Raw genomic sequence first — 25,391 nt, forward strand, 5'->3', positions numbered from 1 at the left:
GAAAATAACTTTTGCATAAGACTTTAGTTTTATTCCAATGAATTCTAAGCCTAGTGGATAAGGTGAGGCTAGCTAAGCCAGACTTATCACTCTTGAAGTAAAATGTATTCTTCATGTTCTTGTAAGCAAACTGAGCTGAACAATCTGTCTGTCCATAATAACAAGTCACACAAACAAGTGACCCCCATAAATTCCAAGATAAGAGAGATGAGGACATTTGTCTTTAGGAGATGCTAAGAAGGAATTTAGTTTACAAACTGGGTGGAAAGAAACTTGTAGGTAAATGTGGTGAAGTCTCACAATTTTCTCTGATAGTCCACTTATGGGAAGAAGAAGCTTCTAGAATTAAAGCTTCTTCTAGAGGATGATTAGGATGAAGGTAATTATTATTTTATTTTTATTATAACCATTAGAGATGAAAAAGTAGCTCTGATAAATGACAGTTCATTATTTAAAAGAGAATCAGTAGAAATCTTATGTGCATAAATGAACTAAACTTTTAATCACAGCATATTTCTGACAGGGGGATGGCATGAAACAGCAGTAATATATTTATCAGTATTTGTTAGTTTTCTGTACACTGAGAACTGTAAATAGACTGCCATTATATTGATGTAGTATGAAAACATTCAGAAAATGGGAGACAACTTATCTTTTTACTTCATTACTTTCATCAGAACTGATTTACATCTAATGGTTATAATACAAAAATAATTGATAAAATAATTAATAATTATGGCCTTCATCAAATCCAAAAGACAAATATCCTCCTCTCTTTCTTATCCTGGAGGTAACACGGTCCCTTGTTCTTACAGCTTTTGTTATTATGGGCAGATAGGTCATTCAACTCGGATCCATTTAGAAGGACATCAAGAGTATATTTTACTTAAAAAGGCTGGTTTAACTAGCCATGCCTTATCCACTAGGCATAGAATTCACTGGAATAAAACTAGTCCTACACAAAAGTTATTTTCTTCTCTTGAAATATTATATAAGAAAAGTTGTGAAACCCACAAACACAGTGTAAACTTCAAAAACATTTACCTTAAACTTTCCAATTTTGAGAAGTCATCCTAAGTAATATTCCTAATTTCTGTGTTCTTTGAATCCTAATAGTTATATAGATGGAATTATCATCCTGCAGTTGATAGCAATACTGTCATGCACTTAAAATTTAATTGTTCTTTAATTGTTCTTAATGTGTTTATCTCTTTTCGACTGTACTGCCAATGGCTAGGAAATCTAGTAGAAAGTTCTATAAATATAAATATTAAATACTCTTTTTCTAATGTAAGTGTCATTTCAAAAATATGCTGATGATACCATTCTAATAGCAGAAAACAGAAACAAATTAATCAAATTACTGCAGCTACTAATTGAAGAAGATAAAGAGTTTGGATTAGATATAAATGCAAAAAAGACTAAATTTATGAAAATCTCAAAAGAAAACAGATCCGAGCCACAAATATTCATAAACAATATGAAAACTGAACATACAACATAATACAAATATTTAGACACCTACTTTACTGCAGATGGAAAGCAAGATAAAGAAATAAAAATAAGAACAGCCACAGCTAAAGATGCCTTCTGGAAAAATAAAGATCTACTCAGAAGTTCTGTGGGTATCCAGACAAAGAAAAGAATGATAAGAACATTAGTGTGGCCAGTTTTCACATATGGAAGTGAGACCTAGGTATTCAAGAAGAGAATAACACAACAGATACCTTTGAAATGTGTGCTACAGGGGGGAGGGGGGGAGGGAGAGAGAGAGAGAGAGAGAGAGAGAGAGAGATGTGAAAATCTCATGGGCAAATCACACTACAAGTACAAATGTCCTACAGAGAATGAGAACACAGAGATCTTTATTGCAGGAAATGATCAAGAGAAAGATGAGAATGACAGGACATGTACTGAGAGGTTCAGCAGGACAGAGGATACTAACAGTTTTAGAAGGAAAAGTTATGGAAAAAAGGATCAAGAAGTAAAAAATGATGGACATGGTTTGAAGATATAAGATCATGGACATAATCACATGGCTATGCAGAAACAAAAAGGAAAGCCACCAACAGAAGAGAACTGGAAGGATATGGTGCTGCACCCTCTCAATGAGGAAGCTACATGATGATGAAGTGTCATTCCGGTACTTTAATTTCGTTTTAATTTAGTTTCTGTCATTCTGTTTAACCATTATGTCATCTGCTTATGTCTATTTACATCTATAATTAAGAGCAGATAAAACTTAAGCAATGTTTATTGGTGGTAAAATTTTTAGCCTAGTATCCGTCCTCTATTATGACATAACTATAAGTCAAAATAGAGCGGAAGAGAATGAAGGCACATGATATGATTCACATGACTACAGGTGGTGAACTTGGACTAATATGTCATTAATGTGACAGATCAGTAACAAAAAAATAATAATAATAAATACTAGGTATTTAACAAAAACAGCCTTAAAAATTGGGAAAGTATGACAATCATTTCTATTAAATTTAGTTTGTGGAGGACCCCAGGGCTATTTCATAAAAAACTGTGTTCCTTGGTGTTCTTCCACATAAATGAGTGGTGCCACACTTTCTGTTTATCAAAAGTAAGAGAGAGAGGCAAAGAGCAAGGTACTTGCTCTTGAAGAACAAGTATCCAACTTTTTTTTTTTTTTTAGGTGAATGTCAGAAAGATAACTTGTAAACAGGAGAGAGAGAGAGAAAATCCTCATATGATTTTGTTGAGGAGGTTAAGAATGGCTTATCAAGTTTGTCATTTTTATTATGAGAAAATGTCATAACCATTACAATGAAATGTGGATTTAGCAAAATTCAACTCTTGTAAAAGTGTTTTATGGAACAACAGGTGTTTTGAAGACAGATAAAGTTTTTACTGATGCCCTGACTTCAGGATGGAATGGTGATAACAGAACAGCCACTTCAGACCTCCAATAAGTGGAATGGTCTCACACCAGTAATGACATTCATCAACAACCATATCCACAGTAAGATTCAAACCTACCCAGCCTGTTGGTTGGAGAGGGGATTATTATTCACTTTGCTCCAAATTGGCACCTTTCCCTCTATAGACAGAATAAGACTATCCTTAATTTGTTTAATCTAAGATACAGAAAGTAATGGATTCTATTAATGATACTCAATTTCTAGATAGGATGGAGATGAGACTTTTTTTTTTTTTTTTATGTGAATACCAACCACAACATTTCAAGATTGAAACTTCAAGATTGAACAAGAACAGCAAACCAAAAGGACGTGGAACTTCAGAAAAGCCGACCGGACAAGGTTTACTCAAACCTTGGAGAGCCTCTGTCAAGATGAACCTGTCTCTGGAAACCTCGACAGAAAATTACAAATCCTTACTTCACACATCAGTAAAGCTGCCAAAGCAACAATACCAAGAGGCCAGCGGAAAAATACCTGGATACCATACTGGAAAGATCACAATATTGATTCAATGATTACAGAAAGAGACAATATCAATGAACAATTCAGAATTAATAAAACTGATGATTACAGAAAGAAATTAATGGACATAACACACAAAATAGAGCAGGAAATTTGGAAGTGCAAACAAGAGAAATGGGCGGAACTTTGCAGTAACCTGGATCCAAGAAAAGACAGCCAACACTGGAACATTATTAGAATCCTAGACAATATCAAAAAAGAGAATCGACAGAAAACAAACTTCATTATAAATGCTGGGAAACAAGCTATTACAGATCAAGAAATTGCAAACACACTGGCAAAAACCTATTCAAACAACACCACAAACACTTTTATTAACAAGGATGTTTTATTAACGCTAATATTTCGCTGATTTTCAAATCAGCATCATCAGAGCACAACACACATGTAAACGCGACAGTGAGTGAAACAATATAATTGCAGAAAGACAAAAGATCTAAAGTCCTATTTTTGGCGCCCTCTAACGAAAAAAAAAAAAAAAAAAAAAAAAAAAAAACGCAGCAGTTATCCAGGAGTTTTTCTTAGGATAACGGTCTCCCAGATTTTTGGCAAATTAATGCAACCATATTTGTTAAGGTTGGGAGAATTCTTCAAAGCCATTGCTGACTCAAAAAATAGTCTTTCAGATCTATAACGACTCCTAAATAGCACATTCGTTTTTCTCCATCTAATCCTGTGTGAAGGAGTGTCCAAAGCGTGGTCTGCCAGTCCCGACTTGCCATAGTAATAGTAGCGAATGTATCTTTCATGTTCTTCCAGGCGGATGTTCACTGATCTTCCTGTTTGCCCATAATAGGCCAAGTCACAGTCACATGGAACTTCATACACTCCTGGGTGTGCTAAAGGGTGAAGTTTATCCTTTGGTGAGCGGATCAGAGTTGCCAGCTTGACATGAGGCTTGAAGGTGGTGCGAAGGCCATGTTTCACCAATACTTTGGCTATCTTTTCCGATGTACCTCTAATGTAGGGAATAGAAATGGTCATGTTGTATTCTTGTGTATTGGGGGGGGGGCAAGGTAATGGGCCTATGTAGTATTTTTTCTATTTTGTAGGGATTGTAGCCGTTGGCTAAGAACGTATGGCGCAGGTACTGGAGTTCAGTGGTCAGAGCTGTATCGTTAGAACAAATGGCTCTGGCTCTGTGTGTCAGTGTTTTTAAAAAGCCGTACTGTTGGACTGGATGATGATGTGATTGTTTATGTAGGTATCTTCCTGTGTGTGTAGGCTTCCTGTAAATAGAAAGATAGTGATCCATCTGAAAGGCGGGTGACTAATGTGTCAAGAAATGGTAAACAGTTATTTGATTCTTTTTCTACTGTGAAGTGAATTTTGGGGTGTTGGCTGTTTAGGTAGGTGACAAAAGCATCCAAAGTGTCTTGTCCATGGGGCCAGATGGCAAACACATCATCTACATAGCGCAACCACACTAGTGGCTTGTATGTAGCTGTGGTAAGTACTTTGTTTTCAAAGTGTTCCATGTAAAAATTTGCTAACGGGGGGGAGAGGGGGGAACCCATAGCAGTACCATTAATTTGTTTGTAGAATTTCCCCCCCCATGTAAAGTAACCTGCATTCATGGTAAATTGAAATAATTCAAAAATATCTGGGGGAAATTTTTTAGACTTGATTAATTCAAGAGTGTCTATAAGTGGTATATTGGTAAATAGGGAGGTGACATCGAAACTAACCATTATGTCTGAATTTTTTAGGATTAGATTTTTAACTAGTGTTTTGAAATGGATAGAATTTTTTACAGGAAGATCAGTGAACATCCGCCTGGAAGAACATGAAAGATACATTCGCTACTATTACTATGGCAAGTCGGGACTGGCAGACCACGCTTTGGACACTCCTTCACACAGGATTAGATGGAGAAAAACGAATGTGCTATTTAGGAGTCGTTATAGATCTGAAAGACAATTTTTGAGTCAGCAATGGCTTTGAAGAATTCTCCCAACCTTAACAAATATGGTTGCATTAATTTGCCAAAAATCTGGGAGACCGTTATCCTAAGAAAAACTCCTGGATAACTGCTGCGTTTTTTTTTTTTTTTTTTTTTTTTTTTTTTTTTTTTTTTTTTCCGTTAGAGGGCGCCAAAAATAGGACTTTAGATCTTTTGTCTTTCTGCAATTATATTGTTTCACTCACTGTCGCGTTTACATGTGTGTTGTGCTCTGATGATGCTGATTTGAAAATCAGCGAAATATTAGCGTTAATAAAACATCCTTGTTAATAAAAGTGTTTGTGGTGTTGTTAATACCGTGAAAAAATAAGTCATGAATAACCAGCAACGCCTAAGCTTATCAGTTAGAATAATGATTCTGCACGGAGAAGATATTGTTTACAAAGCGCGATGGTTCGGTAAGTTGAAACTGAAATTGTCCAGAAAATTGAACCGGTTAGCCTTCCTTAAACGATGCCGCGACAACGATATTATTCCATCTTTTCTGAAATTCAAAGAAAAGTTGCAATCGACAAAGGCACATCGTATTTATCGACGGGCGAGTTTAGCGCTTCTTCGAGAACAAATCGCCGCTACTCGCATATAGCTTAGTAAGCTAAACAGCTCTATCACAGCTCTACAACAAGAACTATCTAACGTGTTAAATCCTGAAATATGGACGGTCCTACAGCAGATCTCCGAAGTTGCAGCAAAAAAAGAATTCACAAAAGTTAAAAGCAAGCACCTAAAAAAATTTGAACTACTACAACAGCGCCAACATACGAAGTCCCGACCGCAACTTCGACGAGACCACGTGGTCGTAAACCTATCGTCGGAAACACTCACTGAAGAAGCCAAGAACGCCCTCAGTTTAGGACATAACTTTGCCGTCGCGCCCAAACAAATTCCTAAACTCGAAATTATGATGAAAGTAGAACGGGGTATCCACGATCTTCCGCCAGCAATGGCCAACAACGTGCGACTAGACATAGCAAGTATTATAAACAAAGCTAAGCCTCCAAAAAGTAATATACCACATAAGCAAATAACTGCCCTAAAAAAGTTATACAATAATAAAAATATTATTATTACAAAAGCCGATAAAGGAAATGCAACAGTTATCATGAATAAAGAAGAGTATGACAAAAAAATGCAAGATCTCATATGTGACAGTTCTACATATCAAAGTATACATCGAGACCCTACAATGGCGCAAAAGAAAAAAGTCCGAAAATTACTAAAAAAAGTGACATCATGGCCCAAAGAAATCATCAGGAAAATAAAACCAATTCATGTTAAAACACCCCGCATTTATGGATTACCAAAAATCCACAAAACTAATGTTCCCCTACGCCCCATAGTTGATAGCATAGATAGTCCCACATATAAACTGGCCCGGCATTTAGCTAAGTCGCTTGCCCCTCTTACTGGCAACTCCTCTACTTTTGTAAAAAATTCTATCCATTTCAAAACACTAGTTAAAAATCTAATCCTAAAAAATTCAGACATAATGGTTAGTTTCGATGTCACCTCCCTATTTACCAATGTACCACTTATAGACACTCTTGAATTAATCAAGTCTAAATTTCCCCCAGATATTTTTGAATTATTTCAATTTACCATGAATGCAGGTTACTTTACATGGGGGGGGGGGGGGGGGAAATTCTACAAACAAATTAATGGTACTGCTATGGGTTCCCCCCTCTCCCCCCCGTTAGCAAATTTTTACATGGAACACTTTGAAAACAAAGTACTTACCACAGCTACATACAAGCCACTAGTGTGGTTGCGCTATGTAGATGATGTGTTTGCCATCTGGCCCCATGGACAAGACACTTTGGATGCGTTTGTCACCTACCTAAACAGCCAACACCCCAAAATTCACTTCACAGTAGAAAAAGAATCAAATAACTGTTTACCATTTCTTGACACATTAGTCACCCGCCTTTCAGATGGATCACTATCTTTTTCTATTTACAGGAAGCCTACACACACAGGAAGATACCTACATAAACAATCACATCATCATCCAGTCCAACAGTACGGCTTTTTAAAAACACTGACACACAGAGCCAGAGCCATTTGTTCTAACGATACAGCTCTGACCACTGAACTCCAGTACCTGCGCCATACGTTCTTAGCCAACGGCTACAATCCCTACAAAATAGAAAAAATACTACATAGGCCCATTACCTTGCCCCCCCCCAATACACAAGAATACAACATGACCATTTCTATTCCCTACATTAGAGGTACATCGGAAAAGATAGCCAAAGTATTGGTGAAACATGGCCTTCGCACCACCTTCAAGCCTCATGTCAAGCTGGCAACTCTGATCCGCTCACCAAAGGATAAACTTCACCCTTTAGCACACCCAGGAGTGTATGAAGTTCCATGTGACTGTGACTTGGCCTATTATGGGCAAACAGGAAGATCAGTGAACATCCGCCTGGAAGAACATGAAAGATACATTCGCTACTATTACTATGGCAAGTCGGGACTGGCAGACCACGCTTTGGACACTCCTTCACACAGGATTAGATGGAGAAAAACGAATGTGCTATTTAGGAGTCGTTATAGATCTGAAAGACTATTTTTTGAGTCAGCAATGGCTTTGAAGAATTCTCCCAACCTTAACAAATATGGTTGCATTAATTTGCCAAAAATCTGGGAGACCGTTATCCTAAGAAAAACTCCTGGATAACTGCTGCGTTTTTTTTTTTTTTTTTTTTTTTTTTTTTTCGTTAGAGGGCGCCAAAAATAGGACTTTAGATCTTTTGTCTTTCTGCAATTATATTGTTTCACTCACTGTCGCGTTTACATGTGTGTTGTGCTCTGATGATGCTGATTTGAAAATCAGCGAAATATTAGCGTTAATAAAACATCCTTGTTAATAAAAGTGTTTGTGGTGTTGTTAATACCGTGAAAAAATAAGTCATGAATAACCAGCAACGCCTAAGCTTATCAGTTAGAACTATTCAAACAACTCCAAACTTCAGTATAATAGAGAGGACAAGCCCCTCAATAAACTCGCAAGTAAAATGCTAAAACAAGCAAGAACATACCAAACTAATGACATCTTCTCCGAAGAATTTACACTAAGTGAACTAAATTCATCAATCGAGAAAACTGCGCCTAACAAATCCCCTGGTAATGATCTTATCTTTGGTCATATGGTCAAACACCTTGGCAAAAATGCCAAAGAACAACTTCTGGACATTCTCAATACCTCTTGGCGAACAGGCAAACTTCCAAAAGAATGGAAAAAATCAGTTATTGTACCCATCCTAAATCCTGACAAAAATGCTGCAGAATGTCAAAGTTACAGACCTATCGCATTAACTAGCATACTTTGTAAAATTACTGAAAGAATCATACACTCCAGGCTTATGCACTGGCTGACAAAAAATAAGAAAATCAACTACTACCAAACTGCCTATAGAACTCGTCATTCAACAACAGATCAATTATTCCATTTCTGCCAAACAATAATACTCATTTCAGGAAAAACCAACAAAAAAGACAACTGCCATATTCCTTGATATGACTGCTGCTTTCGTTCGTGTTTGGATCAAAAAATTAATCAAACAATACATGATATTGGAATTAGAGGAAACGCTTTAATCTGGATTGCTGATTTCATCAGAGGAAGAAAGATCAAAGTCAGAATCAATGCAGCAATATCAAAAGAACGGAGAACCTGGGCTGGTGTTCCCCAGGGCTCAGTACTCAGTCCCTTACTATTCCTTCTATATGTCAATAATATTCATCCCTACCTTACAGAAGACACAAAAGTAACTTGCTATGCAGATGATATAGCCATCTGGCACACTAGTGCTAAAATCACAGAATCAGAGGAAATTCTAAACAAATCCATGAGAGGATTAGAAAAATGGTCAGATGAACTTAAACTCAAAATCAACCCAGACAAAACAAAACTAAGTACATTTAGTATAGACAGGAAAAATAGACATTCCTACAATCCCAAAGTCATGATCAATAACAAACTAATTGAAAAAGTCACAAATCCAAAATACCTTGGTATTACGCTTGATCAGGAATTACGTTTTGCACAACACAATCTCTAACACTTCCAACAGAGCTCTAAAAAAATTAAATATACTGAAAAGGCTTTGTGGAACAAATTGGGGTGCAAAGCCAAAAATCCTCAAAACTACTTACACTACACTAATAAGGCCAATAATGGAATATGCAGCACCTATCTGGTCACCTTCGGCCTCATCGGTAAAGAAAAAACTAGACAAAATACAAGCAAAAGCATCCAAGATTATTTGGTGCAGTCTCATCCACTAACAACATCAGAGCCCAACAGGAATGTGGGCTTGACCTGCTGGAGGACAGACGAAAATTTGCCACCATAAAATTCATAAATAATATCAGAAGCTACCAAAGTGATCATATCTCCCTAAAAACTTATGAACATTGGAACCAAAATTGCAGACTTCACAGACCATCAACTTTACAATATGATGACACTATCAGGAAAGAAATAGGTCTTGATCAGCTAAATGTTCACATAAACAAAGAACCTCTATTTTCCAGTCCTTTACCTTCAAATACCTCCATAAATCTAAACCTTACCAAACTCTGTACAAAAAAAGAACCAAAAGAAATGCTTAAAGAAAAAGGCCTAAATACCATCAACCTTCTTTCATCCTCCAAACAGGTTATTTGTTATACCGATGGATCATCAGACACCAATATGATTAATGGAGGCGCTGGTGTTCTCCTTCTACTCCCGAAAGGTGAAAAACTTTCAATAAAAGTTGGATCTGGGAGAATCCCTTCAATTTTACCAGCGAACTCTACGCAATAAATAAAGCACTAGAAGCCTACTTAAATCTATCATCATCTCAACAATCTGAAGGAATTATAATTTACAGTGACTCAAGATCAGCTATGGAGGCAATCAAAAATGGCAATACCAAGCTCACACAAGACATCCATAAACTCTTAAATCAACTAAAGTGTTTAAGTAAAAGTTGCATTTTACAATGGATTCCTGCTCATGGAGGCATTGATCACAACAAAGCAGCTGATAAATTAGCAAAAGAGGCCAGAGAACTCAACCAAGAAACTCATATGATAACTCTTGCTGATGCCAATGCACTAGCAAAAGCTAAACCAATTCCATTGAAATCAGTGATACAACATCAAATTCCCAAGATCAATGCTGACAGAAGGACCTCCACCACGATAGCAAGACTACAAACAGGACATTATAGAGGAATGAAGATCAATACAGATGATACGAGAACATATAGAAACTGCAACAACTGCCCCAATACTGAACTGACACCCACTCACATCTTTACCTGTCCAGCAAGCTTTGCAAGAAATAGATCCTAATCCTGAACAACAGCTCTATACAAACAAAATCACAGACATAGCCAAAGCAGTACAAGGAGCACACGGAAACATCTAAGACTCTTCAAAGGACAAGACAACAACAACAACCAACCACAACAGATTGTTAATTGGAGTCCATTATGGATGGAGTTAATATCATGTTGAAATACTTGAAGTTCTGATTTAGAGGGATTCCAGATGGCAAAAATATTAACAAAGTATTATTTAGGTGTGCAACTCAAAATTCTGCATGTAAGCATAGGTGAGATCAGTGAAAAACAGTAGATACTTCAATCTGTATAATAGCAAATTCAAAGTTTTAAAATGTTAGGAAGAAAGTATTAACAAATGGAATAATTAAATCATATGATCTCCAGCCACACAATAGTAAACACAGCATTTGGTTTACACATCAAATCAGTCATTTCTGAAGCTGATCACATTGAACTAGCAACTGGAAGTTCATCATCATGATCGGTCACATGACTAATCGGTCACATGGAATGCGAGTGAAATACAAGCTGCTAACGAGTTGATAGAAACTGCATAATTTGCTGTCTTTGTAGAGAGGAAATGTCAAAAAGGATGCTTGAAGAAGGAAAGATAAGTCAGCAATCTTATTTTGAAATCTTTGCCATCTTTAAATTGGGGGAGGGGTGAGAGAATTACCTATAACCAGAATAATGCAATTATTTTGTAATCTTATATGTTAGAGATTTAATATAATCACTATTGGTGTCAGTGGAATATCATGAAATATGGATTTTAGATAATCCATACATTCTAAGATTCATTTCAGACAAATTATGGAGGCTACAACCATGTTAGAAATAATTATTTTAATTTCCAGACGTTTCGACCTTCATATTAAGGTCATCATCTGGAGTACACACACACACATATACAGAGACAAACTATATTACATTTCAAGTATGCTAAAGAGACAATGATTTGATCAATGGTTATGCTACTGGCCTGACCTCTAGTGAAAAAGATAAAATAATATAAATAAATGAAATAAAATAAAATAATTACATCAAAGCTATATTCTGTTTATGACAACATCGGAGAAAAATATTTTCATATAAATAAAGTTTTATTACAGCAAGTGATGTTCTAATTTAACATGAAAATTGTTATATTAGATTTAAGATCCTGTATTGCCTATAGTCCTATTTATAATTATCTCTTAGGGAAAAAGATTATGCAGGTAGAATATGTACCTTCCATATTCTTGAGATTTTTAGACCATCATTATTGTTAAGATTAGGATGGTTGATATGAATTTCACAGGCCTCTTAAATTTAGTTCATACCATGTTTTGGTGTGATATAAACAACAGGTGCTTTTTCAATTCTATGTAAAGTATTCAGGGCATGATCAGAAAGGCCAGCTTTACCATACTTATTAAATTTAATGTGCCATTTACGTTCCTTTTTTCTAGTAGGAATTGTGAGTCCTGTTTCCCCTATATAGGGCAAATTACAGATGCAATGAATATGGTATACTGCAGGGCAGGCCAGAGGATGAAGTGGAGTAAGTTCTTGAATTTTGCAGGAGGTTTAAAGGTGGCTTGTATTTCCATAGTATTCTGTTTATTTTATCTGATATCCCTATAATGTACGGAATGGTTAGTTTTACTGCTGTCTAGTTTATTTTTTTAAGTGAGGTCTTGTGAAGAATTTTGTTGATAGTATTTTGGCTGTAGCCATTTTTTTTAGTAAGGTTGCTGATAATTTTTAATTCATCTTTAAGTGCTTGTTCACTGGAGCAAATCTTCAAAGCCCTGTTTTCTAGTGTTGATGACATTAATGTTATTTTGGATGGTGTGTTTACTCACTGCTGCAGGAAACTAGTGTACAGAGATTTGAAATTGGAAGTGATCACCATTTAGTCTTGAGCAGGATAAAATTGAATTTCAAAAGTTGAGCAGCTCTCAGACTAAAATACACAAACATTATTGAAGAAAAAATGAAAAAGAGTTTGAGAACAGGAACCAAACCTTTGAGATTCAGTGGCAAGCCCTGAAGAAAACATTGATTGATTCAGCCAGAGAGGCATGTGGTGAGGTTGTCTACAAGGATAGAAAAATCAGAACTCCATGGTGGACACAGGAAGTTAAAGAAGGAAAATAAGAAAACATATCAGAAGATCCTGGCAAATAAGTCAGCTTGTGCTCTTAGAGAATACAGAGACAAATGTAAGAAAGCTAAACAAAAGTCATGGGAAGGCTTTGGTAAGAACATAGAAAATAAATATCAGGAAGGTGGCAAAATATTCCGGAGGCTGTTGAAAAAGCGGAGAGATGAAGGAAAGAGTGCTGTAAAAAGAATCAGAGATGATAAAGGTGACATGAAAACTGGAGAAAAGATATCCTTAATGTATGGAGTAATTACTTCAAAAAACTGCTAAATGAAACAAGTAGTGACAGCACAGTGCTAAAACAAAAAACACTCGACAAACAAGCAAGGAGGAATACATATCCATACTTAAAGTAGAAAAAGTGATCAAAAGCCTACAATGTGGAGAGGCAACAGGAGTAGATGGTATTTGACCAGAAATGCTCAAGTATGGAGGTATAAGTGTTGCAATGGCTGCACTGCATAGTTCAGAGGGCCTGGGAAGAGGGATGAATTCCAGGTGATTGGAGCAGAGCTCTCATAGTATCCATATACAAAAAGGGAAATAAAATTGAATGTGACAATTACAGAGGCATTTCCCCTACTGAGTTCCTGATAAAATTTATGCAAGTATACCGGAGAAACAGTTGAAAAGGAGTGTTGAAGGGAAGCTTGGTGAAGATCAAGCTGGATTCAGGCCAAATATATGCAGTCAGGATCAGATTTTCTCTTTATAACAAATAGTTGGGAAATCTTTGGAATATAACAAGGATTACAATTAAGTTTTGTTGATTTGGAAAAGGCAAAATCAAGCAATAATTAGTCTTTGAGTTGTAAGTCAGCAGTTAGAATTGAAGTACAGGAAGATGGTTTGATGTTAAATCTAGTGTCAGACAAGGATGTACATTATCCCCCCCCCCCCCCGTTATTCATTATCTAGATCAATGTTTCCCAAATTTTCCTACGACGGAACACTTCACAAATCCTGAAATTTTAACGGAACACCTTGGTTAGATTCGCAGCATTTAAAACCATTCCAGGCTCATATTAATATTAATTTTGATAATTTTTCACGGAACACTTATTCAGTTTCCACAGAACACAATTTGGGAAACCCTGATCTAGATGGATCACATTAGAAGGAAAGCAGTATTCAATCTGATATCAAAATTAGAGATATTAATCTCAGCTCTTTACTTAATGTAGATGATGTTATACTTTTAAATAAATCCAGTACAAGTCTGCAAGATTCCCTGACTAAATTGAATAACTGTTGTAATAATTTTGTAGGAAAATCAGCAATAAGAAAACAAAGACAATGAAAATAGGCAGATACGTTGAAAATATCAACTGCATTGTGAATGGAGAACCTATAGAACAAGTAAAACAATTCATCTACTCAGGCACAATTTTTAGTGAAGATGGTAAATTAAATATGGAAGAAATAGCCAACAGAATCAATAAAGCTGGTATGGTAGAAAGTCAACTGAATAAATTTATGTGGAATAATCGAGAAATTATACAAAACAGCACTCAAACCAATTTTAACTTATTGATCTGAGAGCTGGGTTAGAAATAAAACACTTGACCAAAGACTAGGGACCACAGATATGAGAGTCCTGAGAAAGATTAGGAGCATGAACAGATGGCATCAATGGCAATATCATATTAAAAACAAGGATATTAGGAAAGAACTCAACATTGTTAGCAGCCAGGAATGTGCTAGCAGAGCTAATCTCCAGTGGTATGGTCACTTAAGCAGAATGGGAGAGGAAAGATTAGTAAAACAAGTGTTCTCTGCCAGAAAAAAAACCAGAGGAAGACCAAGATATGAGTGGACTGATACAGTACAAAGTGCCTTAGAAGACCAACAGTATCAGAAATATAAGATCTGATAATGTTGGAGTCTTGACAGATAACAGATTGATTTGGAGGAAAATTGTTGATAGGAAGTTAGTAATGATGTAAGCATTTCATATAGTACTATCATAATATCTAGTACACCCCTTGAGAGTAAATGTCAGGAATTTGGTGATGATGATCTATTGAGCTTTACTACTTGTCATGCCAACGAACGTGTCCAAATCTTTGTGATCAATTCTTTCTAAACCCTGAAGAATGAAGCTCTGGAAAATTTTAAGATCAGTGTTTGGAAGACATTGGTTAAGGAAGATCCTGAACTTTAGTTCATTCCACTTATATCAAATGATCCAAATAACTTTAAGATCTTCCAGTGTCTTCCAAACACCGTTCTCCTTGCCATTTTAAGTAGAATTTCAATGTCTTATTTTTCATAATGAAGAATAAGACATTGAAATTTTACCTTACTTCTGTTTACCTTTGATAATTCTCAAATCTGTCAAGATCAGATTTGTCTTCATGCTGACTTGTACCTCTAGCTCTTCCTACGAAACCAAGTGCATATGTGGCTGCCTCTGTCTCCAAAATAAAACTTGGTGTCTTCTGTTCAAGACACTACTGTACAAATCCTAGCATTATATAAATTTTAATGTCAGACCTCTGAAACTGTTCTCACATTTGGTGCAGTGAATTAAAAACTTCATTGAAGCTTAATGATATCTAGAAGAGGACAATCTGCTTAACAGATGACTCTTTCCCAAAGGATTCATTCCAACAATTTTTTCAGACATTATGCTGCTGCATTTTGCCTTTTCTACAGGTCTTTTCATAAGTGCTGCTCTCTCACCTCCAAACTGGCTCCAGCATCTCTCCACTTTCCTCTAATCATGTAAATATACAAGCAGCTGCTGGCTGGTCAATATTCATATGCAATTACACTTCAAACTTATAGTACCAAATCCATTCCTCTTCTGCCCTTTGGGACAAACTTTCTTCCCCACCACTATGGACTTTACAGTAGTGAACAAATTAATCTGAACACTTAACATTTTAAAGAAAAAATTTAATTTTGCAAGAAAATAAATGCAAAAATTAAACTCCAACTTTATCTAATAATTTATATGTGCTCCTCTGTTCCTAATAATTTCATTAATTTGCTCAGGCATGGACTCCACCAACACAAAACACATTTTTCTTACTTCTGCATCTCAAAATCATATTTTTATAATGGACTGTATTAAGTAATCCAAGTCTATTTTTCACTATGGCCCACAAAATTTCTATTGGGTTAATTGTCAGAAGAGTTACCTGGCCACTGAAGCAATTGGATGTTGTGATTTTTGAGGAACTCTTTTACTTTTTTTTAAGTGTGGCATGTAGCAAGATCCTGTTGGAGAATGAGTTCTCTGTCTTTCTGGATCTGTGGGACCACTCTTTTCTCCAATATTTTTATGTGTTGGTCACTTTTCATCGTACTGTCAACAGGCACAAGTGATCCTCGACCATAATGTGTAAATGTAAAACAACCCCAGAACATCTTTTTAGCTGGGTGTTTAGGAGCGTGTTAAAGGTGGGCAAGTAAAAGTCTTCTCAGCTGCTGATTTTCAAACATAGGGGTACTTGCTCTCCTTGGACAAAGAAATGGCTCTCATCTGAGAATATGACCTTACACTTCTCAATAGTCTAATCTTTGGTCTTTATTTTTTTTTGGTCTGTGGGAAATTCTCCCTGCTTCCATTTTATCTTCAGAAACATTAATCCCATTTGCTGCCAAGTCTATGGCAGACAATCTTAGATTCATTTTGCTTTTCCTAACTAGTAAACGATCTCGAGTAAGTGTAGCTTTCCTTTTTTGCCCACATTTCCCTTTTCTGTCAGGAGAAAAGGTACTTGTCTCCCTAAACCTCTTTAAAATTGCATTAATAGTATACCAACACCATACTCATTAGCAATTTGTCAATGAATCATGGATGCGTGCCGAGAAAGAGTACATGATTTTGAATGCTTTCTTGGAGATTTATTCATTTTATAGCTATACAAAATGAATAAAACACTACAAATGTCAACTTGTTTGGACTATTAAAAATGTACAACATTATTAATAAACATTGTAGAGACACAGGTAAAGCACATAGCACTCAACCAAAGTAGTGAACTAAACCAAAACAAAAGCCAAACCAAAACCAAAAAATAGACAAAAATTCAGTTTGTTCAGATTAATTTGTTCGCTACTGTATCTGTTCAAGAAACACATCAAACACATATTAAAATCATAATAATATTATTATTATCCTAAGATCCCACGAAATCAAAGACTTATCTAGGAGATTCCTTTGTCATACACACAGCTTTGTCTTAAACACATTCAAGTTCTTTGCAGACACCATGTTCTCAGGCAATGCATTCCAATTATTCACAACTCTCCATACAAAAAACTCGCTTCTTACTCCCTTGTTCCCACCCTTCTTATACAGTTTCCAGGGATGGCCAGTTCTTCCACCATTTTATGAACTGCTTCAACATAAACATGATAGAGATGTACAAGTTGGTAAGGGGTTATTATACCAACTTGTACATCTCTATCATGTTATCTCTCTTCCTCCTATCCACTAGACTCTGCAATTTGCATTCCCTCAGTCTTAGTCAATTGCCTCTGGACCCTTTGCAACATCTCTTTATCCTTTTGAAAACCAGAGATGACCAAATCTGTATACAGTAAATCCTTATGTGTCATAATCAAGGCCTTATACAATGGAGCTAGAATCTTCTTACTTCTACAAGTCAGTGTCCTCCGCATCATTGCCAGAATTCATTGTGGTGTCCTCACAATTTTAGATCCTTATCTACCATCGCCCCAAGATCTCTTATTTCCTCCACCTCCAACAATATATCCCCAACAAGAGTAAATTTTACATCCCATCTATACCAAAATTTAAAACTACTTTGCAATATTGAACTGACATTCCCATTCACTCAGCTTATTCAAGTCTTCTTGTAAGGCCAAAGCATTTGCTCTACTCTTCATAGTTAGTCCCAACTTTGCATCATCCAAACAATACAATGAACTTAAAATGGTCTTAAAACAGACCCCAGTGGCACACGGCTAGTGACTTCACTCTTCCAGGATATTAGTCCAACACCCCATACACAACTCACTAACATCAATCACATAGCCAATCTCCAATCCAATGCACTAGTCTAATATCCAGCCCCATCTACTCTAGTTTGATTATCAACTTATCATGCAGTAATCTATCAAGTCTTTGCAAAATCTAAGTACTACTGTGTATCCAGGAGGTGCTTAACGGTCAAAGCTGTATAACTAAGAGGAGACCTCCGGATAGCCTTTAAAGGAATGTGGAGAACCGACCAGGTTTTTTCTGACCTAATGTCCAATCCTCACCTTCTCGTGGTGCACACTGTTGGGTATCTACTTGAATACTGAACGAAAATTTGGGCTGGCAATTTGGGATTTAACCGACCAAATTGTATTCTTATTGGTTAAACCAAAATAAAAAATGATGGTACAACATGACAATATTCCATGCCGAATGGGGCATCGCCCAGTTAAACAAGGCCCCCGTTGTTTTCGCCAGGGAACCAGGGCGAACGGCGAAAAGTCAGCTACTGGAACAAATCTGAAAACAAACCTCAACTCAACATCGCCAGTCAACATAAGAAGCCTGAATGGCAAAGAAATGGAGCTAGCTGAGGAATTAGATAAGTACCAGATCGACATAATAGGGGTGACAAACAAAAAAGACAAAAACTGGTGAGATCTTTCTGAGCAATAAATACAAAATGTTATATTCCGGCAATGACAATCAAGGAAAAGAAGGAGTAGCCATAGTATTCAACACAAAATACGAGGCTAATCTTCTTGAATGGCAATCAGTCTCAAGTAGAGTAATGTGGGCAAATATGAGAATGGGGAACTGGACAATGAGACTTATTTGTGCTTATGGTCCCACAGAATGCTCTACTAAGGTAGAAGTGGAGGAATTTTTTAGATTCTACTGACACAATGAAAAAGGAAAAGTTGGTCCTTGTTGGGGATCTAAATAGCAGAGCAGGAAATGATTCTGAGACAAAAATATTTTTGGAAAATTTGGAGAAAAGAGCAAAGCTAATAATAATGGCAAATACTTGTTGGATTTCTGCTCAGGACATGGACTAGTTATCACTAACACCATGTTCCAACATAAAAATGTGCACAAATTCACATGGAGAGAAGAGGCAAGGAATAAGAAAAGTCTCATTGACTATGTTAGTGATATGTTATTGTTAATAGTGATGTTTCTCCCTGGTGCAGGACACCAGAGTGTACAGAGGATTTGAAATTGGAAGTGATCACTATTTAGTCTTGAGCAGTATAAAATTGAATTTCATATTGAAAAGAATAACATGTAAGAAAGTTTTAAAGCAAATAAAAGTTGAGCAGCTCTCAATGTGAACTGAACTGTAGATTAAAATACACAAAGATTATTGAAGAAAAAATGAAAGAGTTTGAGAACAGGAATCAAAACTTGGAGATTCAGCGGCAAGCCTTGAAGAAAGCCCTGACTGATTCAGCTAGAGAGGCACGTGGTGAGGTTGTCTGCAAGGATAGAAAAATTAGAACTCTATGGTGGACACAGGAAGTTGAAGAGGCAGTGAAGCAAAAGAAGAAAGTATATCAGAAGTTACTGGCAAATATGTCAGCTTGTGCTCTTAGAGAATACAGAGACAAATGTAAGAAAGCTAAACACTGTGTAAAATTAGCTAAACAAAAGTCATGGGAGGACTTTAACAAGAACATGGAAAATAAATATCAAGAAGGTGGTAAGATATTCTGGAGGTTGTTGAAGAAGCTTAGAAATGGAGGAAAGAGTGCTGTAAAAGGAGTTAGAGATGATAAAGGTGACATGAAAATGGGAGAAAAAGATATCCTTGAAGTATGGAGTAATTACTTCGAGAAATTGCTAAATGAAACAAGCAGTGATAGCACAGTGGTAAAAAACACTCAACAGGCATACAGTCAGGAATACATATCCATACTTGAAGTAGAAAAAGCCATCAAAGGCTCGAAATGTGGGAAGGCAGCAGGAATAGATGATATCCGACCTGAAATATGGTGGTATAAAAGTCTTACAGTGGCTGCACTGCGTAGTTCAGAAAGCCTGGACAGAGGGAAGAATTCCCGATGATTGGAGTAGAGCTCTAATAGTACCCATATATAAAAAGGGAAATAAAATAATGTGAGAATTACAGAGGTATTTCCCTACTGAATGTTCCTAGCAAGATCTATGCAGGTATACTTGAGAAATGGTTGAAAAGAATTGTGGAAGAAAAGCTTGGTGAAGAACGAGCTGGATTCAGGCCAAATAGAGGCTGTCAGGATCAGATCTTCACTTTACGACAAATAGTCGAGAAAGTATGGGAATATAACAAAGATCTGTATTTAAGTTTTGTCGATTTGGAAAAGGCATATGACAAGGTGCCAAGAGAGAAGCTATTCAATACGCTTCAGTTATATGGTGCCAAATGGAGCATTATATCAAGCAATACTTAGTATTTGAGTTGTAAGTCAGCAGTTAGAATTGAAGGAAGCACAGAAAGATGATTTAATGTTAAAACTGTTGTGAGACGATGTACATTATCCCTTCTGTTATTCATTATCTATATGGATAACATTATGAAAGAAAGTGGTACTAAACATGATATCAAAATTGGAGATGTTAATGTCAGCTCTTTGCTTTATGCGGACAATGTTATACTTCTAAATAAATCCGCTACAAGTCTGCAAGATTCTCTCACTAAATTGAATAACTGTTGTAATAGATATGGTATGAAGGTCAGCATTAAAAAGACAAAGACAATGAAAATAGGTAGAATTGTTGAAAATGTCAATTGTGTTGTGAATGGAGACCCTGTGGAACAAGTAAAACATTTCAGCTACTTATGCACGATTTTTAGTGAAGATGGTAAATTAAATATAGAAATAGACAACAGAATCAGCAAAGCTGGTATGGTGGGAAGTCAACTGAATAAATTCATACGGAATAAGAGAGAAATTAGTCGGAACACTAAATTAGCTGTATGCAAGACAGTGTTCAAACCAATTTTGAACACTGTCTTGTTCAAAATTGGTTCAAGTAGAAACTGCAGATATGAGAGTCCTGAGAAAGATTAGAGGCGTGAACAGATGGCATCAATGGCAATATCATATTAAAAACGAGGATATTAGGAAAGAACTTGACATTGTCGGCATCCAGGAATGCATTAGCAGAGCTAATCTCAGGTGGTATGATCACTTAAACAGAATGGGTGAAGAAAGATTAGCAAAACAAGTGTTCTCTGCCAGGTTGGCAGCAAAACGACCCAGAGGAAGACCAAGATATAGGTGGAGTGATACAGTACAAAGTACCTTAGACGATAGAAATATAAGATCTGATAATGTTGGAGTCTTGACAAGTAACAGACTGATTTGGAGGAAAATTGTAGATTGGAAGTTAGTAATGATGTGATTTTTTTCATGTAGTACTATAATATCCTGTACACCCCTTGAGGGGGTACACTGCAGGAAATTGATGACTGTGTATCCATTAATTGTACTGTGTTCCCTCATCCAATGCAACTGTCACCTTATTGTAATAAATAGATTAGTAAAGTATGATCTCCCTTTAGCAAATTCATTCTGTCCATCAAAGATAAGGATGACTGTCTGGTCGGCCAAGTCATTAGTATATCACCTCTCCGGCCAAAAGGCTGAGGGTTCCAATGCTGCCTATGAATTCGAATGAACATAGATGTTTGTGATTGTCTGTGAAAATACTAGTGGTGGTGGGCAGTAGATGGCATTGGTGTAGTTGCAATTCATTGTAGTTGGTGGATTAAGCAGTGTAGAGAGAGAGGTAGAGTAGGTGTCCTCCCTCAATGAGTCTTTGGACTCCCTGGAGGTGTCACGTAATAATAATAATAATAATTCCACTGTTGTCAACCCAATTCTGGATTCTGGTTCTCACAAGTTTCTCCAACACTTTAACCATCACGCCTGACACATAGACTGATCTATAATTTGATGATTGAGTTCTTTCCTCCCTTATGAAGCAGTGCCATCTTGTTCTCCTTCCAAACATTTGGAACTTAATCCAATGTAAAAGTCATTAAACAAATAAGTCAAGGCAAATATCAACTACATGGCACATTCCTTCAAAACACATGGTGATAAAAAGCAAAAGCAGATTATGAAAGAATATTGGCCATGCAGGCTAAAGAGAATCTCCCAAACAGTTTTTTCAATATGTTGCAAGTAAAAGGAAAAATGTTCATGCCAGAATGATTTTAAAAAATATTGAAGGTAGGGAGGTGACCGAATCAGCCGATATAGTGGAATTACTGGTTGAGCACTTTGTAAGAGTATATCATCCAGGTGGTGACATTGCAGGAATGGAAGAACCAACAGCTTATACTGGAACTGTGATGAATGAAGTAGAGGTAAATATTCTATTACAGAACCTCAATGTCAATACATCTGTGGGATTGGATGGTATACCAGCTCGTGTTGTACATGAAGCAGCTAAAGCATTGTCAGTGCCCTTGACCATTTTGTTTAATTTGAGCCTTGGATCTGGGTTAGTCCCAAGGGGGATGGAAAGAAGGGAAAATAGTTCCGCTGCATAGAGGTGGTTCCAAGGAGGCTACTGTTGAAAATTACCGGCCAATGAGCATAACAGGAATCGTTATCAAAGTCTTGGAGAAAATAGTCAAGAGGAAAATATAAGATTGGATAGATGAAAATGGGATACTGTATCGGGGACAGCATGGTTTTGTGAAGGGTAGGTCATACCTCAGTAACTTGCTCACGTATTATAACACAGTGACGGCTGAACTGGATAAGGGTAATGGGTTTACAGTGATTCTACTGGACCTTGCTAAGGCCTTTGAAAGGACACCATATGGAATTCTAATCAGTAAAATGCAGCATATGGGGATGGATAGGAGGGTGGTTGACGGAGAGATATCAGAGAGTGGTTTATTCAGGAGTAGAGTCCAAAAGACGGCCTGTGACTAGTGCTGTGCCAAGGACCTGTCCTTGGACCACTGCTGTTTAATTTGTTCATTAATGATATAGGAAAGGATCTGAGAGGAACAGTTCATTTGTTCGCAGATGATGCAAAGTTGGGTAGGGCAATAGTGAATGCAGATGATATCAAAATTTTGCAGGATGATTTGGATAGATTGGAAGTCTGGGCTAAGGAGAATGGATCTCAATTTAATGTGGCAAAATGTAAGGTTATACATTTTGGGGTGAAAAGATTAGCAGCAGTTTACTACATTGGCGGAACTCTCCTCCAGAAAATTGATGAGGCAAGAGATTTAGGAGTGTTGGTGGATAAGGAATTGAAATTTAGGGGACACATTGCAAAAGTGACCAAATCAGCTCATCAAATCACTTGGTTGCTGAAGAATACTTTGACGAGCAGAGACAAGCATGTTATTGTTCCTCTGTATAGCCTTGATAAGACCCCATCTCGACTACTGTGCTCAGATTTGGTCACCTTGGTTTCTTGATGGGGAGGAGGTGGAGAGGATCCAGAGGCGAGTGACCAAGATGATAGCAGGTCTATGGAATGAACCTTATGAGAACAGGTTGTGGATTTGTGGGTTGCAGAAATTGGTTGATAGGTGGAGGAGGGGAGATATGATTGAGACATTCAAATTACTGTAGGGTTTCTACAAGATTAATTCAGAAGATATTTTTGAGAACAGGGCTGGTTGTGGGAGGACTAGGGGACATCCATGGAAGCTGGGCAAGAGTGTGGTTAGTAAGGGTTCTTTACTTTTAGAGTGCTGAATGAGTGGAATAAGCTGCCAGAGTCTGTAGTGGGTGCTATGAATGAGTTTAAGGCAAGGTATAATAGATACTGTGTGAATGTCGAATAGTTGTGATGAACATGATTTGGGGCCTTCCTCGATGAGTCTAATGACTCCCTGGAGTTGCCCGTAATAATAATAATATACCATCAAGCCCTACAGCCTTATTAACATCAAGTTTGCTCAATTCCCTATATACCTTTTGCTCACTCAGTCTCCCCTCCTCATTATCCACTACTCCCATACTCTCCATGATGTCACATTCATAAAGATGAAAGACCTTTATGAACTGCTCATTAAATATTTCAACTACTTCTTCTGCAGCAGTTGGCCTTATGCCATTTTCTTTCTACTGTAATCTTTTTTTTTTTTTTTTGCTAGCTACATATCAAAAGAACTCTGTAGGAATTTTTTCAACTTCATTAGCTAATTGCTGCTCATAACCTTTGCAAGCTCATACTTGTATAATAGATAAAAACAATATAATTTGTTGTCAAGTATAATTTAGGTGATCATTGGTATCCATACTTGGCATATTTTAATCTGTAGGTTCTTACATGGAAGAAACTATCAAAGGCATTGCTGGAATCCAAATATATCACACCATAGCCATTATGTAGTATTTGCTCTTGACTTCAAAAAAATCAAGCAGATTTGTCATAATCTTTCTTTGATGAAACTGCTGATGCACTCTGTCCAACAAACAGTTCCTATCAAGAACATAATTTTTGACTTTCCACAACGAGATTTTTTTTTTTCCTGTACATATTATACACAGATGCATAACAATACTGACATGTTCACTGCTAAATTAGCTAGTCATTATACATAAATTTTATTTTCTTGACACCCATTAAAACTCTTGGTGAGTAAAACTGGGAGCCATAATCTAATATTAGCCCAATAAAAACTTGTACAACAGTATCATAACTTCCTTCCTCCTACAAATGATACTTAATTTAATTAATCTTAATCTGTTGGGCTCTACCAGTTGTCTTACCAATATGATCAACTAAAATAACCAAATATTTGTATTCATTAACTTTTTGTAAAATCTGTTCATTCAACCTACATTCATTTAATATTATATTTATGCCAAATTGAATATACTCGCATTTTCTCACAAAAAATTTAACCCCCCCATTAAGATTTAAGCGGCTTCTCCACCACATAATCTACTTATGAAAGAGAAGAGATTCAAACATATGAATCTTGTAATTAGAGGATCATTGTTACACTTCTAAGGAAAAGGAAGGTAACGAGTAAGTCTTACTTATTTGGTTCCTAAATAAATAGCTGGGAATGCACTGAGAACAGGCCACAACAGACTACAAAGGTAAAATTAGCTATCCTATAATACAAAAACTTTATAAAAAGCAATGTTACTTAGTTGTAACAAGTCATGGGACCTAACTGTAAGGGAATATAAGATGGGATCACAGCAATAGCTGTGTTTGAATTACCAATATTATTGGTAATTAAAACACATTGTTTAATCACAGATTTATGAACAGCTGTTATAAAAATAATAGCCATTCATAAATCTGTCCACATGTAGAATATGTATAACACAAATACTGAAAGTTATAAGATACACAGGTAAAATATACCTGTATTTTATCTTAATTGGTTTTAATTACTCTACTAACATTAAAATTTCACATTTCATATAATTCATATGGATCAAAAAAAAAAAAAAAAAAATTTTTAAGCACAAGACTTACTACAACAAGGTGTATATTTTGTCAAACTTCCTAATATTAGATACAT

The 25,391-nt window shown here is 36.4% G+C and overlaps 1 protein-coding gene across 2 annotated transcripts in view; it reads right to left on the reverse strand.

The window, feature by feature from the left end:
• LOC150107373 (DDB1- and CUL4-associated factor 10 homolog) overlaps window positions 1-25,391 on the reverse strand; it is a 186,511-nt gene that overhangs the window by 50,204 nt on the left and 110,916 nt on the right. The window lies entirely within an intron of this gene.

This window comes from Typopeltis vanoorti, chromosome 4 (genome assembly GCF_054136105.1).
Source record: "Typopeltis vanoorti isolate ZY-2024b chromosome 4, IOZ_Tvanoo_1.0, whole genome shotgun sequence".
NCBI classification, from domain to species: domain Eukaryota; kingdom Metazoa; phylum Arthropoda; class Arachnida; order Uropygi; family Thelyphonidae; genus Typopeltis; species Typopeltis vanoorti.